Source organism: Hippocampus guttulatus, chromosome 9, assembly GCF_054856545.1.
Source record: "Hippocampus guttulatus isolate MCC_2025c chromosome 9, RoL_Hgut_1.0, whole genome shotgun sequence".
Lineage (NCBI taxonomy): Eukaryota > Metazoa > Chordata > Actinopteri > Syngnathiformes > Syngnathidae > Hippocampus > Hippocampus guttulatus.
Window position 1 is genome coordinate 9,697,156 of NC_141269.1, and position 16,381 is coordinate 9,713,536.

Sequence of the window (16,381 nt, forward strand, 5' to 3'; positions counted from 1 at the left end):
TAAAACAAACAAACAAAAACGATAAAAATATTTAAATGACCGTATGCAAATTGTATACAGTTACCCGACAATCATCCATGTGCACATGGTTGATTAAAATCCCACCCTCTTTCATGAAGGTTTTGAGATAGATGTTGTACATATATACAGTCATACCTCGGTTTTCAACCATAATCCGTTCCAGAAGGCTGTTCGAAAACCGATTTGTTCGAAAACCGAAACCACGCGCTTTAAAAAAAAACAACTTTATTGAACACGTATGCTCCCAATGGAACACTACACGAGGAAGCATCACTTCCTCGTGTAAGGAAGGCGAGAGGAGTCAAGTGGCGCATTCAAGTGCGCTCAATTTGGTCGAGAACCAATTTTCGGGCATAATCCGAGGCATAAAAACTCAAAATTTTTGATCGAAAACCGATTTGGTTGAGAACAGAGACGTTCGAAAACCGAGGTTTGACTGTATATATAAAATTAAAATTCCTCGTCTCACCCCCCCACGGGTGGTGTCCGTCCCTCATTCAGCTCGGGTCCTCTACCAGAGGCCAGGAAGCTTGAGGGCTCTGCGCAGTATCCTTGCTGTTCCCAGCACTGCACATTTCTGGAGTGAGATGTCCGATGTTGTTCCCGGGATCTGTTGCAACCACTCATCTAGTTTGGGGGTCACTGCCCCGAGTGCTCCGACCACCATAGGCACGACTGTCACCTTTACCTTCCAGGCTCTCTCCAGCTCCTCTCTGAGCCCTTGGTATTTCTCGAGTTTCTCGTGTTCCTTCTTTCTGATGTTTCCATCACTTGGGACCGCTACATCCACTACAACGGCTTTCCTCTGCCCTTTATCTATGATCACGATATCTGGTTGGTTCGCCATTACCATCTTGTCAGTCTGGATCTGGAAGTCCCACAGGATCTTCGCTCTGTCATTCTCCACCACCTTCGGAGGTGTTTCCCATTTTGACCTTGGGGTTTCCAGTCCATACTCCGCACAGATGTTTCGGTAGACTATGCCAGCCACCTGGTTATGGCGTTCCATGTAGGCTTTCCCTGCCAGCATCTTACACCCTGCAGTTATGTGTTGGATCGTCTCAGGTGCCTCTTTGCACAACCTACACCTTGGGTCTTGTATGGTGTGGTATATCTGGGCCTCAATGGCTCTGGTGCTCAGGGCCTGCTCCGAGCAGCCAGGATGAGTGCCTCTGTGCTGTCCTTCAGGCCAGCCCTCTCTCGCCACTGATAGGACTTCTTGAGATCGGCCACTTCAGTTATGATCCGGTGGTACATCCCGTGTAGGGGCTTGTCCTCCCATGATGGTCCCTCTTCCAGCGCCTCATCCTCTGTTCCCCATTGTCTGAGACATTCTCTGAGTACGTCATCCGTTGGAGCCTTCTCCTTGATGTATTCATGGAGCTTGGATGTTTCATCCTGGACAGTGGCTCTCACACTCACTAGTCCCCGGCCTCCTTCCTTTCGGCTTGCGTACAGTCTCAGGGTGCTGGATTTGGGATGGAACCCTCCGTGCATGGTTAGGAGCTTTCGGGTCTTAACGTCCGTGGTCTGAATCTCTTCCTTTGGCCACCTTATTATTCCTGCATGGTATCTGATCACTGGCAGGGCATAGCTGTTTATTGCCCGGGTCTTATTCTTGCCATTGAGCTGGCTTCTTAGGACTTGCCTCACTCGCTGGAGGTATTTGGCCGTAGCCGCTTTCCTTGTTGCCAGTTCGAGGTTGCCATTGGCTTGTGGTATACCGAGGTACTTGTAGCTGTCCTTCCCAGTTTTGTTTTCTATATATGCAGTGAGAGTGAGAGAGAGATTTCAAAAGGGGTATATAGATTCCTCTGTACCTCCTTGATGACTTAACTACTTTCCTATTTATACAGGGCTTCAGTTGTATCTTATGTCATTTTAGAGCGTTTCAGAAAGGGCCCAAAAAATATGAGTAGGTATGTTTTTAGCCAAAACCTGAGGATGCGTTCCACAAATACCGTCTGTGAAAATGCGGATTACTCTGTAATACTGCACAGCAACGGATTGACATTATGCTAGCGTGTAAGTTTATCTTTATAATATCTAGCCGTGTCAATGTAAATTTTATTGGCATGGCAATGTCAAATCTGTTGGACCAAGGGTTGATTCTATGACATTTAGGGAGTTTGAATATGGAGGTTCCGCTGTATCTGTGTGCGCATTTATGAATTGGAGTGCGAGGTCTTCGCAGGGCCATGGCCAACGCTGCATTTTCTCCAATCTGACAGCACATTAGGCCAAGATATGTTTAACCTTGTAGCATGAGTGACGCTGATTCTAAACTGGCAGGATGGATTTCAGTTTGTTGTGAAGCACCGTCACGTCACCCTTCTCTCGGTTCAGCCCGTCGAGCATCACAAGACAATTACTTGATATAAGAGAGAGAGAGAGAGGCCAGGAAGAGATGTAAGGCAAAGACGTGGCCAGATATGATAAACGACAGCGGGCAATGGGCGAAAGTGTGACTTGTCGGAGATAAAAGTGACAGCATATGGAAAGAGAGAGTGGGCAGAATGCATAGAAATAGCAAGTGTGCATTTGGAGGTGGAGTAGAGACCTAGTAGTCAGATATCTGATGTCTTTTATTGACTCCCTATTGTTCACAGCAGCATTCCTAATTACTCTCAACAAGGTGCACGTGTGTGTTTTTGTGTATGCGTGCTTATGTGTGTGTGAGTGACTACACCCTTATCCTCACTCTTACGCGACCATTCACTGCCTCCCCACAGTGATGCCATTGTCCACCCTCGTCTGGTCAAGTCTTAATGGACATTAGCAATGTTCGTAACGCGTACACAATTAGAGTCTAATGGTCCCCACAACTGGAGAGCAGTCATACATATGGATGGACGCCACTCGCACGCACACGCACACACAGGGTCCCTTGTGCGCCACCATCCTGTCGGCGTCTTTTTCCCACAATGGTCGTTGTCATGGATATTTAAAAGAGAATGACTGTTACAGGGATGAGCCGTGGAAAGCCATGAGCGTCACGAGTGTGCCACACACACACAAAAAAAATCCCCACTGCAACAAAAGGAGCTAATCTGAGTCATGGGCATTTGTCCGGTAAGTCTGACCTCACATCACAGTCCATGAGCTTTTGTTGCAGTTTTGTTTTCAACTCCCTATACATGGTTCAGGCTACACAAAGGGATAAACATTTCAAAAGCCTGTGGACGGAGTCAGTGATTTTCACTGCTTTTCTGTGTGTGTGCATGCGTAGCAGCATGCATGCGCGTGTGTGTGTGTGTGTGTGTGTGTGTGTGTGTGTGTGTGTGTGTGTGTGTGTGTGTGTGTGTGTGTGTGTGTGAGTGCGCAAGCCCAGATGGAGTCTGGGAGTAGGCAAGTTTGGCCAATGCCAAGATGGACAGCTTGTTGATAACAAAGCTGTGGTGGATAGCAATGCGGTAGGCCAGAAGTGATCTCTCTCCACACACACGCACACATACACACACTTGTACAGTAAATAGTTAGGGCTATGATTGTGAGTTAAGTGGACACTAGCTGCGGTTAAGCTTTAATTGCTCCCAGCAAGAGAAAGAGATCTAGTGTCGTAGAGGTTCTGCACTGCACTGCAATGGTGTTTATCAGGCTGTGGGGAGGGGTATTACCAGTGGTGCCCGCATGAGGGGCCCGCACTGCTGCAGTAGAGAGCGAGAGAGAGAGAGAGAGAGAGAGAGAGAGAGAGACACTGCATCGGGGCAATCAGATGACCTCGCTGCTGCAGTTAATGCTCTCTGGCACTCAGACACAAGGCTAAGGCTCTCCCTCATACCGCGGGGCTACTGTACTACAAGTTAGTTTGTATGTGCGTATGCATGCGCTTGTGCATTTGTGTGTGTGTGTCGTGGAGACAAGGACCATGGTATAAGTAGCCAACAATTCTTCATTTTGTTCTTTAGGTCTTCATTGAGTATTTCTGTACTTGTGCCGCACTCCCCCCCCCCCACTCTCTGTACACCTCCTACCCACCTCCCAACTCGATCTGCCTCTCCTTAGCTCCCCCTCTTCTTCCTCTCTCTGCAGTGCAGCATGGTGATTATCATTCCTCTCACAGAGTCAGGCCCGATAGTCAGATACTGCTGAGCACCCTTCTCTATCACCTGCTCCTAGAGGGAGCAATGGAGGGAGGCAGACACAGAGAGAAGAGAGGAGTGGAGGAGAAGGTCTGCAGAGAGAGAGCGAGAGAGTGTGTGGAGGAGAGGGGAGAAATGCGAATAGGACGATACTTGGCGAAAGAGCGCAGGAGCATGAAAAAAGGACGACTGCTCGAGCTGCAGAGGAGGTCCCACTGCAACAAACTGCATATAAATGTGTGTGTTTGCGTGTGCGTGTGTGTACGCGCACGCCTGCAAATAAGTGTACCTAATGTGTATGTCATTGCACTACTCGCATGGCGGCCGACTGTGTGTTGTGGCAACAAGGCGCCTTGGCTCATCAACATGTGGGAGCAGACAGTTGCTGTTTGTTTCGCATCGTCCTTCCTCCCACCAGCTGTTTCAACTTGCTCCAAGTCATCTTCTGCATTCTGCAAATACCGTAAGAGGCGAGCCAAAAAGAACCCTCATAGCCGCCCCACTGCTGGTCAGAGTCTGTCAGCCCCACCAAACAACACACACTGACGGGAACAATTTCATGTGCTAATCATTGTTTGTAAGCAGTATTACATGAAAACATTGCAGGGGAGTGGATGGGGTGGGGGGCAAGAGGACCTAGTACCTGTACAGGTTAGATCTGGACATTTTTCCACTTAGCAGATTTTTTTTTGTCATTCATTTTCTAAAAGACATTGACATTAGCATCTGAAAAAGCATTGTCTTGGTTTATAGCCTTTGTTACAAAAAAATAATCAAGAACTTTACAATTACAAAGGCATCAGGCTTTTTTCTATTAGACATGATAAGTGAGCATTCATTACAAAAATACAGTAAATATTCCCATCCCCGGAATTCTACGGAAAGGAATATCCTTCACCCGGAATAAAAACCTATGCATTAACATTTTGACTACGATATTACATGTTACCGGAAGTTGCGTAAGCGGAAATTCCACTACCCGTAACCCGGATGGAGGTGTAATGTCGCGGGAGCTTAAATACACGCAACGCCCACCCGATGCGACGGAAAAGACAACGCTGAAACAAGTTTTCACATCGCTTTTTTCGATCATCAGATTCTAAACGACGACGTGCAAGTGAGTTTTTATTGCCGTGCGTTTTACTGTAATTGTGAATGATTTTAACTTTATTCACTTTACGTCCTGTAGAACGCGGCACTAGCTTAAAAGCAGCACCCACTCGACACGACCGAAGAAACGTGTTCGCTTCGCCGTTTTCATTCTTCAGATTCGAAACGAAGACGTGTAAGCGACTTTTTATTGGCGTGCGTTTTACTGTAATTGCGAAAGATTTTAACTTTATTCACTTATGTCGTGTAGATCATCGCATCGAAACGTAGAAGAACTGTAACAATTAGAGCGGAGCGAGTGAAATGCATCCGTTTGAGCGAGGCTGGACACAAAGTTAAAAAGATCCAGCAGACACTTGGAGTCGAAAAGACGCAAATCTACGAAACTTTAAACAACAAGGCATCGATTCAACTCCTGATGACAAGCCACCATCCAGCAAGGAAGCAATGCAAATGGCAACAAAAATCCTTCAGTATGCACAAGAATTACCAGACATCGGTGATCAACGGGACAGTTACTTGCAACTAGCAAGAAAACTGTATGACACGCAGGCAAACATTGTCATAAACCAAAGAATGCATCCAACAAAACAATCCAAAATACATATTTTTTTCCCAAGACAGAAAAAAATAAACATTAAAATACTGTACGTATTTTACTGTTGTGATTTTTTTTTTTGGATACACCTGTATTGCAGTTTTTGTTATATAAACAGTTTTTGGACAGTCTATTTTTTGTGTGCATTTTGTCAACATACTTGCAGGTTCATAAAGGACATGTACCATGCTCATTTCCCAAATGAGGAATTTCTGTTGTCAGGACAAATTGGACAGCGCAAACACGAGTCCGTACTAGAGAATATTTACTGTATAAAATAACACTACAAAGCATAAACATGAAAACTGAAGCTACAAATTCGATGAAACTCAAAACTGAAGTCAGTGAACATAAAAGATAACCACCTCGCACACCTTCCAAAATTGAATAATTAAAATGCATGTTTTTTTTTTGCATGCACGTTGTTCACTTATAAATTGTACCCACCCCAAAAAAAAATGGTGAATGTAAACAAATAGTTCATCCCACACACATCCAACAAATTACTTTCATTAGTTATTTGTTGGTTGTTTGATTGGTTAGTTATGAGGGATGTCAAGAATCCAAATGTTACTATACGATAATATAACGATATGAACCTCACGATATGATGATTATCACAATATTGTGGGCAGGTTGGCGATATAAAAAAATCTCACGATATAGGATAAAAAAGGGAAGTTCATAATATTGGCAAAAAAAATCATGTATTTCTACATCACGTCAGTGACACATTTTATTGTCATGTGTTTCTATTGGTTCAGGGCCCCAAAGTATCACAGTCTCTGTACGTGACATTGCTGTGTTCGACTGAAAGGGGATAAAAAGTTTTTGGGGGGTTTTTTTCCATAAATGTGGTGCTTTCAATATCAGAACATTACGACAATGACATTGTGGCAATTTTAATATTGCAATATTGCAAGACTGTCATTACGGTTACAGCCCTACTAGTTATTCGATTGTCTGATTATCTAGCCTGAATATTTGCATATTAGTATTTATGTCAGGATATGATACATGCATACGACTGTATCAATCGCCTATCAAAAACACTACCTCCGTGGAAAAGGTAACTATAATGTCGAGAATCAGGCAATGTCATGACTCGTGATGACAACATAGTGTTGGGTCTCTATGTGCAAGCGCACTAAGTGTACAAACACTTTGTACCGTTTCCTTCATTTATCCGATGTTTTTCCTCATCTCTGTCCGCTTGACCTCATGCTTAGGCTCAGTAAACAATACATCTGTTCTTTGCAGCAAAGGCTCAAGGGGAAACACATTCCATGTCACTCACTGTACACACACACACACACACACACACAAACATATGCACTGATATATTTAAATAAGGAGTGTAAATAAAACGCCTTCAAATGAGTTGTTAACACATCTGTCTCGTTCGCGCAGCTTGCCCTGAAATGCTTCTGTCAGCATATTTCACCGTGTCTCCTCTTAAGTCTTTAATGCATAACTTCAACAGATACTTCAAAAGGCCTCAAAAGATTCACATATGAGTGTTTCATGAACAGGCCTAAAACTCACAACAAAGCCTGCAAGTGCACTCAATCACACAGAGGTCAAAGGTGAGTTTACTGTATTCCCAGGTCCCTTTGGCAAAGTGATAAAAACAGACAAGTAAAGTGACGATAACAAAGCACAGTGTTAAGACTTACGATCTAGTTTGTGTTGATGAGATAAAACAAAGCATCAAAGATATTCATCTTCATATCTCACGAGCTAATTTCACACTTAAAGCATATGTGGGGAGAAAAAGATAAAATAAGGAATGGTGGATCGAATGAAATATTCATGGTGAAATGCTAATGAGTGCAAGAACTATGTTAACCAGTTGAACATTTTAGAAGACCCCAATTTCTCTAGTTTTTATCGGAGTTCAATCAGGTCAAATCCGTTAAACAAAGCAACTGTAAAAAGTAAAGCAACCTCCTAGTGTTGTGAAGTGTCATTTATTTTTAAGCCACTGCACCGAATACAAATCGAAAATCGTAAGTGTGCATTTGTCATCAAGCTAACCGAGATTAAAAAGCCAGTTTCATACCGGAGAGACATTGGGCCCTACAGTATATCCGTGCACGGTGACACACGTGCTCTGGGTAAAAACTGCCTGGTGCATCTTCATTTTTGTGCAAGCGGCAAGTCTAGTTGACCCTGTTTGGGAATTTGGCAAACTGGCTAGACATCACCGGGTGTGCTAGTAGCCTGAGGGTGTTTTTTACATGCCAATGACAATTTGGTGACAAAACGTAGATCGGGTTGTGGGCCAGGTGGTGTAACATGATTTGGGTGGATTTGGCAGACAGATTCGGAACTCCTCTGATGTGCGAGGTGGATTTCCTTGCATTTCATTCTTCGTAAATATGACAACAGTGTGCATCGAACCTTCTGAATCATTTTCGAAATCAATTCATTGACTGCATTATGATTGTTGTAATTATTATCATCTTTATTTCTGTGGGAGGGTCGGGGTTTCAAACGGGCACACTATCAGGTGTTGAAGGAGATCTCCACATGTCCACTTAGGAGCGTCCAATTTCACATCATCTGCAAGTGGAGATCTTGCAGTTCTTTATATCCAAACTTGGTATGAAGCCGAGTGCATGTTGCCGACAGTAAACGGTTGGATTCCAGTTGATGTATCTAAACGTCTATCATCTATTCATCATAGCATAAAAAATGAAATGAAATTTTACGGCACTGTACCGTTACTGTCTACTGGCACTAAGAAAACATGGAGGCTGCTGTCTTTATTTTAAAATAGTGTGTGTGTGTGTGTGTGTGTGTGTGTGTGTGTGTGTGTGTGTGTGTGTGTGTGTGTGTGTGTGTGTGTGTGTGTGTGTGTGTGTGTGTGTGTGTGTTTTGTTTTACCAACACGAAAATTCAGATCACAGTGAATTTCGATGTTAGGTGTGCTTCAGTTATCTGCCTTAGTCGCAGCAATCATTTCGTAGACATTTACTTCCCCATTCAGTTGTGTCTCGGAGAGTATTCTATTAACCTAATTTTCATTTTTTGCTAATACGGCTGAAACAAGTCACACAATGAATAGGTCTTCTGTCCCTTTAGGGACCGCTAAGCCCCCTCAAAGTATTTGGTAAATCTGGCCTTTAATTGAGTCTTACAATATCCCATGTGGATGGCTATGATCCACTTTTTTGCCATGGAAATAATCACATTGAACAAGCGAAGACATGTCCACAAAATGAACTCGACTTTTAAGGACAGCGAGCAGCGTAATTGGGATGCAAAGTTTCACCCCTCAATCTCTGTTTAGGAAAATATCAACGACCTGACAGGCGAGATTGCAAAGAGGATGTCAGGTGTCTGCTTGATTGACGGCCAGCCTATGCTGCAGCAGAAAAATAACTCTGTAACGAATGCAATCATGTGTTGATAAAAGAGGTATCCCTTGTGATAGCGGCCAACGGCAAGATAAGATTTCTGTGAGGAAAATGCGTATTGTCATCCATCCCTAGCTGTTAAATGTATGCATGCCTGAGAAGTGTCCTTTCAGTCTTTCGGGCAGGTCATAGCCTCCAGTCTGATCTACTCACATTTCACTTACATAAACCCTTCGCGCAAACAACCACACAAGCGTCAACACCTGACAGAAGCAATATGTAAACAATGTTGGACGACACCCAGGCTGAATCTTCCACTAACTGATTTAAATAAGCCTCCACATTATTTAGCTGACAATTATTTACCTTCTTTCTATTTCAACATTAGTCAATGATCTGTGTTTGTCTGGCAATTTAGATTTCCTGCAGATGTTTGCAATGTGTTTATTTGTGTCGTACGGGCAGACGTAGGTGTATACCGTGTTTCCCGTATTTTCGTGATTCACTAATTTGCAGATTTTGTTTTCGGAACTTGTCCTTCAGTATTCCTTGAAAAAAAAACTGTTTTTGTGCTCAGGCCAAAACTGCTCTGGCCATCGTGCCCCACAAAATGCTTGTTCCCCAAATTGAGGCAAAGCTCTGTATAAACATTTTTTAAACGTAATGTTTTATATATATTTTATCATGGTAGCTATCTTTGTGTAAAGAAACACTCATTTTGAATTGTTGGCCTAAGTGACGTAGCCTACATTTAATATATCCGATTAGTATTTGCGCCGCAGTGTTGGCAAGAGAAGCAGTAAATGAATGGTGCCAATGTCAGATACAAGTCTTCAGAATTGACTGTGCTTTTTAATCTCATTAATATTGAACAATACCAGCCAAAATTCAATATGTTAAACATGAACGAACTGTATAATGTACCCAGCATGCTTTTTACATCAATCAAGTCATTTATAATGAAATGCAATTTGGAGTTCTACAGTATTTGGATATATGCAAGTACCTGATTCATTTTCCGTTGTCGTACGAGTGAGAATCTTTGGAAGTGTTCAAAAGTCTGGAGGGGTACAAATGGATGACATCTAGCCTGCTAAAGTTAGTGTGCTCATCACTAGCAGTGGAAGTGTCCTTTCATCTAACTCATAGGTGTCAAACTCAGGTCCTGGAGGGCCGCTGTCCTGCATGTTTTCCAAGTCTCCCTGTTGCAACACACCTGATTCAAATGATCAGATCATCAGCAAGCTCTGCGCAAGCCTGACATTGAACCTGTTCATTTGAATCAGGTGTGTTGCAACAGGGAGACTTGGAAAACATGCAGGGCAGTGGCCCTCCAGGACCCGAGTTTGACACCTATGAATTCTAACTCTAGCTAGCATGAGCATTTAGCAACAGGAAGAGTATTGTGCTAATAATAATTTACCAACCCTTCTTTGATTTGCACTTGTCTTTTTGACATTATATATTGTGAACAGGCCTCAATGTCACCTCAAACTCATAGCCATTATTTATGACGAGAGGATGATTTGCTGGGCTGGAGTGAGACAAAAAAAATTTAAACATAACACGAACATTTTTGGCTTACACCAGTCCCTCATCATTTGCACAGCGCAACTATCTTGGAGGCTGTAGCTGATCATATTTGCTGTTGGTTATGTTTATTATGATGATTACATGTGGCAGTGCTGCACGAACAGAGTATGGCCTACAGTGTAAGCTACGAATAAGTAGAACCCCCATGCATTCCATATGCCCCCCCCCCCCCTAAGACTGAGGTCCGATAATGGGTCTGGATGGACAACTCCTTGTTGTCAAACCCCAAATTTATGCAAAATCTCCAGCGATTCCAAAGGATGCCGCTTCTCATCTAGACAACCCTGTTTGTTGATTCATTATGCAGACTGGCGTGTAACAGGAGGCAAACTGCTCATCCAACTGCAGTGCACGATTCACACAAACGCTACCGTGCGCAGATGTCGTACGTATATACAAACACACGTGTTGGTTGAATATGCAGACACATGTAGCAAGAAGAGAGGGGAGACTGTTAATTAACTCAAACTCGTTGATTCGCTTTGAACCGACTGCTGAGGATGTTTACACACTAATTACCTTGATGGCGAAGGCAACCTGCGCGCGCACGCACACACACGCACACGCACACACATGCAAATGTGTGAAGTCTAGCTCGTAAGCGTACATACACTCGCACAGACACACACACACACACACACACACACACACACACAAACAAACACACTAGTAATTTAAATGGCATGAAAATGAAAGTTATTTTAAGATGTATTTATTTTTTTAATTCATATTCGCAAGTTGCATTCAGGGCCACCATATTTCTTTTCGAGACAAAAAGGCTACAATGCACAAACTGTGTCATCAAGATTCCCCATGTTTGTACAGAGCAGCTGCATACATTATACGCACTGGCCAACACACACGCGCAGCACAGTGGAGTAGAACTCCCATGTCACGAGTGAACACTAATGGCCTGTGTAAGATGACTGGGAAGGGGTTTTTAATATCCTCTGTCAAACTCAATTAATATTCCATCAGGCATGAATTCATAGGCAAGACTGCACCTATCTCACCATTCACTTGTGTGTGTGGTCTTATGCGTAATACAGACACCAGTAAAGCTGAAGAGCAGCGACAATCGCACCTCGCGGCATAACATTTCTAATTCGGATCAGCAAAAACTTGTGCGCATTCATAGATGCCCTCTCCTTGGGCTCTATATTCATAGACAGCGCAGTTGTACTCAAGTGTAAAAACTGCCGCATCTTGATTTTCATGCCGGTGCAAAGCCTCCTTTGGCCAGTTTGGGAATTTTGACAGGCCACTCTGCGCCATGGTGGGCGTGCGTTATGGCATACCGAGGGTATTTCCTTTGACAAGCGCCCGGAGCTCATGATATTTTAATGGCGCAAAGTCATTTGAACTTTATGCCTGCTGGAACCTGATCTGACCATTGGTGCGATCATGCTGATAAACGCGTGCGGATAAAAACACATGCTCGCCAGCAAAAACAGAATATGCTTGTTTTGTTGTGTTCCCCCGCTGGTCTTGCTGTTGTCACACACAGACACGATCGAGCCCGGTGGAAGGTGGTCTCCAAGCGTCCACTTCACAGATCTTTGTGATCTCCAGAGCCAAAATGATATCATCAGCCCATAGGGGTTTGCTTGCAGTTCCTTAATAACGTACTTTGTGTGATTTGATCTGCCGCCGGACCCGAGCAAATCAGTTTCTTCTTCCGCCATGTCGAGGACCAGCAGTAATAATAATAAGCAGTAACTAATCGTCAGTGTGAGGTTGGACACATTGTTACTCACGTATTTCACAGTTCCTTTAACTTTGTTCCTTCATCCTGACTATGGTCCACTGTAGCGTCTTTTTCTACTGAAGGCTGTGGGGCAGGTGTCTTTTTCCGAGAGAAGAACATAGTTATGGGTAATTGTGATGTTCCTGCATTTAACGCAGCAAAATTGCGGCCCGTGCATCCATGTCAGGTCTCTTCTAAGGTAGGCAGTGATTTCCTTTTTACAAACTTACAACCTCTTCTCTACTTTTTTTTTTGTTTCGTTCATGTTAGGGGCTGTTATGGCTGTTGCTGATCATTGCGTGCGTGTGTGTGCGCGCATGTGTGTTTTTGCGCGTATAAAGGGTCGATCGCAGGAGGTACGTTGCTTGAAAAGTAGATATTCGGTCAAAAACGGTTGGGCACCCCTGCTGTACAAAGACGAAGCGCTGAGACTGTTGACATTGGTCTACAGTCCCTTAGCCAATCAGGATGCAGAACACAATGCACTGTAAAGCATTAAAAAAAAAAAACACTGAAAAAATTGTGAAACAGCGAAGCCGTGAAAGGTGAATCGTGTTATGGCGAGGTTTTGCTATCATCTCGAAGCACCAAGAGTCCACAAGCTACCACTAAAGCAATATTTGGGACATTAAAAATGGCTTCAGCCTGAGGACAAAAACAGCAAAAAGATGTTTCATCAACAGAGGATTGGTTCTCAAAACATTCCACCAAAATACAATCGGTTCTTCATTCGACCCACCCAAAATTTTGTCTGAAATGTGCGAGCGTCATTCTGACAAACCTCGATAGGTTTTCACGTGCAAAGTCAAAGGAGTAGTTTTAAAAACACCCCTTTGATATCAAAATATTGACTTGAACTTTGAAGTCTAATTAAAAAAAAAGTAGCGGCTGGGACTAGATGAAAAGCTAAAGCGTGAAGGTCATAACACATTCAATTTGGACACTAATTGAATTTAACGAGTCAAAGTTTTGCTGAAGACGCATCTTGTTTTTGTTTTTTTTGTTTTTTTCCCCCCGAAGGATGACGGCAAGCAAGGTTGGTTGAGTGAAGGAGAAGAGAAGGTCTCATAACCAGGTCAAGGACACATTATTGATCGGCTCATCATACCGTCAAGCTGACTAGTATACACACAAAGTGGAAGAAATGAAGATCGAAAGAAAGCAGTCCAAAGAGAAGAGGGAGAGTTACTGTTGAGGGAAGCAGAGTTGGCTGCATTCAGAAGGATGACTGGGGGAGGAGTTTCATTGCGGCGCTAGAATGGAGTGGAGGGGAAATAAAATTAGCAGGGTGAAAGAATGAAAGAGGGCACCTCAGACCAGCAAGGGAACCAGAGGGAAATTGAATTACACTGAATTATGGCCCAACTGATGAAATCTGTAGCGGAACAGACACGCGCGCACACACACACACACACACACACACACACACACACTTTAGGCTCCTAGAGATCATGAATTAAAGAAAATATGCACATTTTTCAAGCTGTAAATCTAAAATCTGCAGCAAAGATACTTTTATCTTTACATACTTGTCCGAGTGCTTTTTGGCTTCAAACAGTTGAATTCTTGTCCCATTCAACATACTTGGTGCTGTCCATGATGAATTATTAGTTCCCTCAAAAGCTGAATATAATTTGTTGCAGGAAGCTAGTCCATTTGTCTCTATGTGTCTTTTGATTGGTTGACACCCAGTCCAAGGTGTCGCACATCGGCCAAAGTCAGCTCAGATAGGTTTCCCTTGCATTCCATATTGTACATGTTTGCTTCATTTTACAGTTTCCACGTTCTTAGTTCCCAAAGGGCAGTTTTCTAATAGCCAAAGAAAATGTCACAGTGAAGGGCTCCTCTTTAGCTCAACCTGCCCTTCACTTTCATTTTGAATCTGCAATACTTTTGAAACCATTTTTCTTTTGTATTTCATTCCACCTGCGACCATAACCAGATGTGACAAACTGTATTTCTTTATCAAATGTATTTGCTTTAAGCCAGGAGTGGAGAAGGTAATATGACTGAGGAAATTAACCTGTTCTCAGTTGCCATAGTTACACTCTCTCAAGTCTAAACGTGATGTTTTTCAGAGAAGGCATCCAATGTCTGACTTGTGTACATCGTGAAAGGGCATCGGGGTCCCGAGTTTTCATTTATCCATGAGAGGAAAACAGTTTGGCGGCAGCTCCGTATCAATTGTTAGTGACGTCAACAAGCCCAACATCAGAAAAGGAAACCTGTTGACTCAAACCACACAAATGTTTTTTTTTTTAATCCATTTTAGCTTCGCAATAACAAATCTTCTTCCTCTCCTTGCAATCAAATAAGCAAAGCCGCAATAGAAAAAGACATTTGGACACCTGGCCATTGTGGGAATTGTGTATCCATTTACTCAGAAGATCGTTTGTGAGGTCATAATGGTGCTTTTCCATTATCCCGGTTCCACACTGAGACTGCCTTGCTTGGCCACAAGTGGCCGTTTTTCCATTAGACTTTTTCGTGGCCAAAATGGTTAAAATGCAACCGCATTTTACAACCAATATTGGGACTGTCTTCTTAATTAATTTTGGCTGTGTTTTACTCTCTAATGTGTACTAGGCGAGAATATTCCCCCTGTGTGTGGAAAAAAAAAAGACTTTTTCATCCTAGCCGTCCATCACGTTCTCCTTCAGATTATCCCGAGGCGACATTGTATCGAGTTGAGGTTTTTCCCGCCCTAATCTGCATTGAGATTTTTTTTTTTTTTTTTTTTTTTTTTTTTTTGCTGCTTCTTTTTTCTTCCTCCCCCTCACAGGGCGTATTTCAAAGCTGATGGAAATTGAAAGGGTTCTAATGTTGAGGTGTTCAGGTAAACGGGTTTGAGAAGAGCTATGAGCTGTGTGTTCTAGAAATTGGCTTCTGGGTGCTGAGTGATCCCTCAGGGCCACAAGGAGTCATTTAACACTCTGTGATGTACGCTTCCTTGACTCCATTCGCGACACAGAGGTGATTTGTGTGGTAGAAATCACAGCAGGTGTGATGCCGGCTTTGAGGGAATGATGTGGACATCCTGATTCATCATTTCCCCTGGAGCTTTGTCACTGGTGGTTCTGCACAGCCCACTGTTGGACACACTGATTGCAAACAACCAAAGGATTTCAAAGTTTTCTTTGGTATTAAAAACGATATACGAAATGTAACTGCTCGTCATGATGCTTTCAGTTCAATCTCAGTGCAAAAGAAGGCCTTTGGCACACTTATGTAAATGAATTGTACCCAACTAAGAAATGTTTGATATGTTAAAACAACCTTAAAGCTACTCACGCACACAAACTCAAGTTCAACTTCAGGTGAAATTTGAATGGTCAAAGACTAAGAGCCCTACCTTGATAGATTGGTGCCATGCTCTCGGCGCAAGAATGAGTGTAACTTCTTTTTCGTGTCAGCGCAAGTCTGGTCTACCATGTTTGGGAGTGTGTTGCGCCTCTCTTTGCGTTCTAGTGCACGGAGTCGCCCCTGACTCATCACACAATTTGGTCACAGAGAGTAATCTGTACTCAGTATAAAAACAGTCGCGTTGTCATTTTTCAGGCCAGGGTGGTGGTTCAGTTAAATATGTTTGTGAATTTGGTAGAGACACTACACCTCACTGGGCGTTTCTGCCTCGCCCCCAGTGCATCTGCAAATTTGGTTAGAAAAAGTAGGCTAGATTTTAGACTTGCAAAAACAGTTCTAACTGCGCACAGGTAATGCTTTTTTGGTGTATATGATCGAAGCGCAGGAAGACAAATTCAGCATCCTGCGGGCATGTATGATGGGCGTCATCGTACTTCATTTATAAATATGTCACCAGCGTGGGCCAGTCCCTCTAAATCACTGTAGAAATTAATTCATTCGATGA

At 43.2% G+C, this 16,381-nt stretch overlaps 1 protein-coding gene and 1 long non-coding RNA gene across 2 annotated transcripts in view; both read left to right on the top strand.

Annotated features, from left to right (window-relative positions):
* pcdh7a (protocadherin 7a) overlaps nucleotides 1-16,381 on the top strand; it is a 49,892-nt gene that overhangs the window by 27,088 nt on the left and 6,423 nt on the right. The gene's annotated exons all lie outside the window — the stretch shown is intronic.
* LOC147200228 (uncharacterized) lies at nucleotides 4,776-5,899 on the top strand. The gene is made up of 3 exons (XR_015101871.1): nucleotides 4,776-5,220; nucleotides 5,293-5,388; nucleotides 5,464-5,899. It is a non-coding gene; the product is annotated as an uncharacterized LOC147200228 (long non-coding RNA).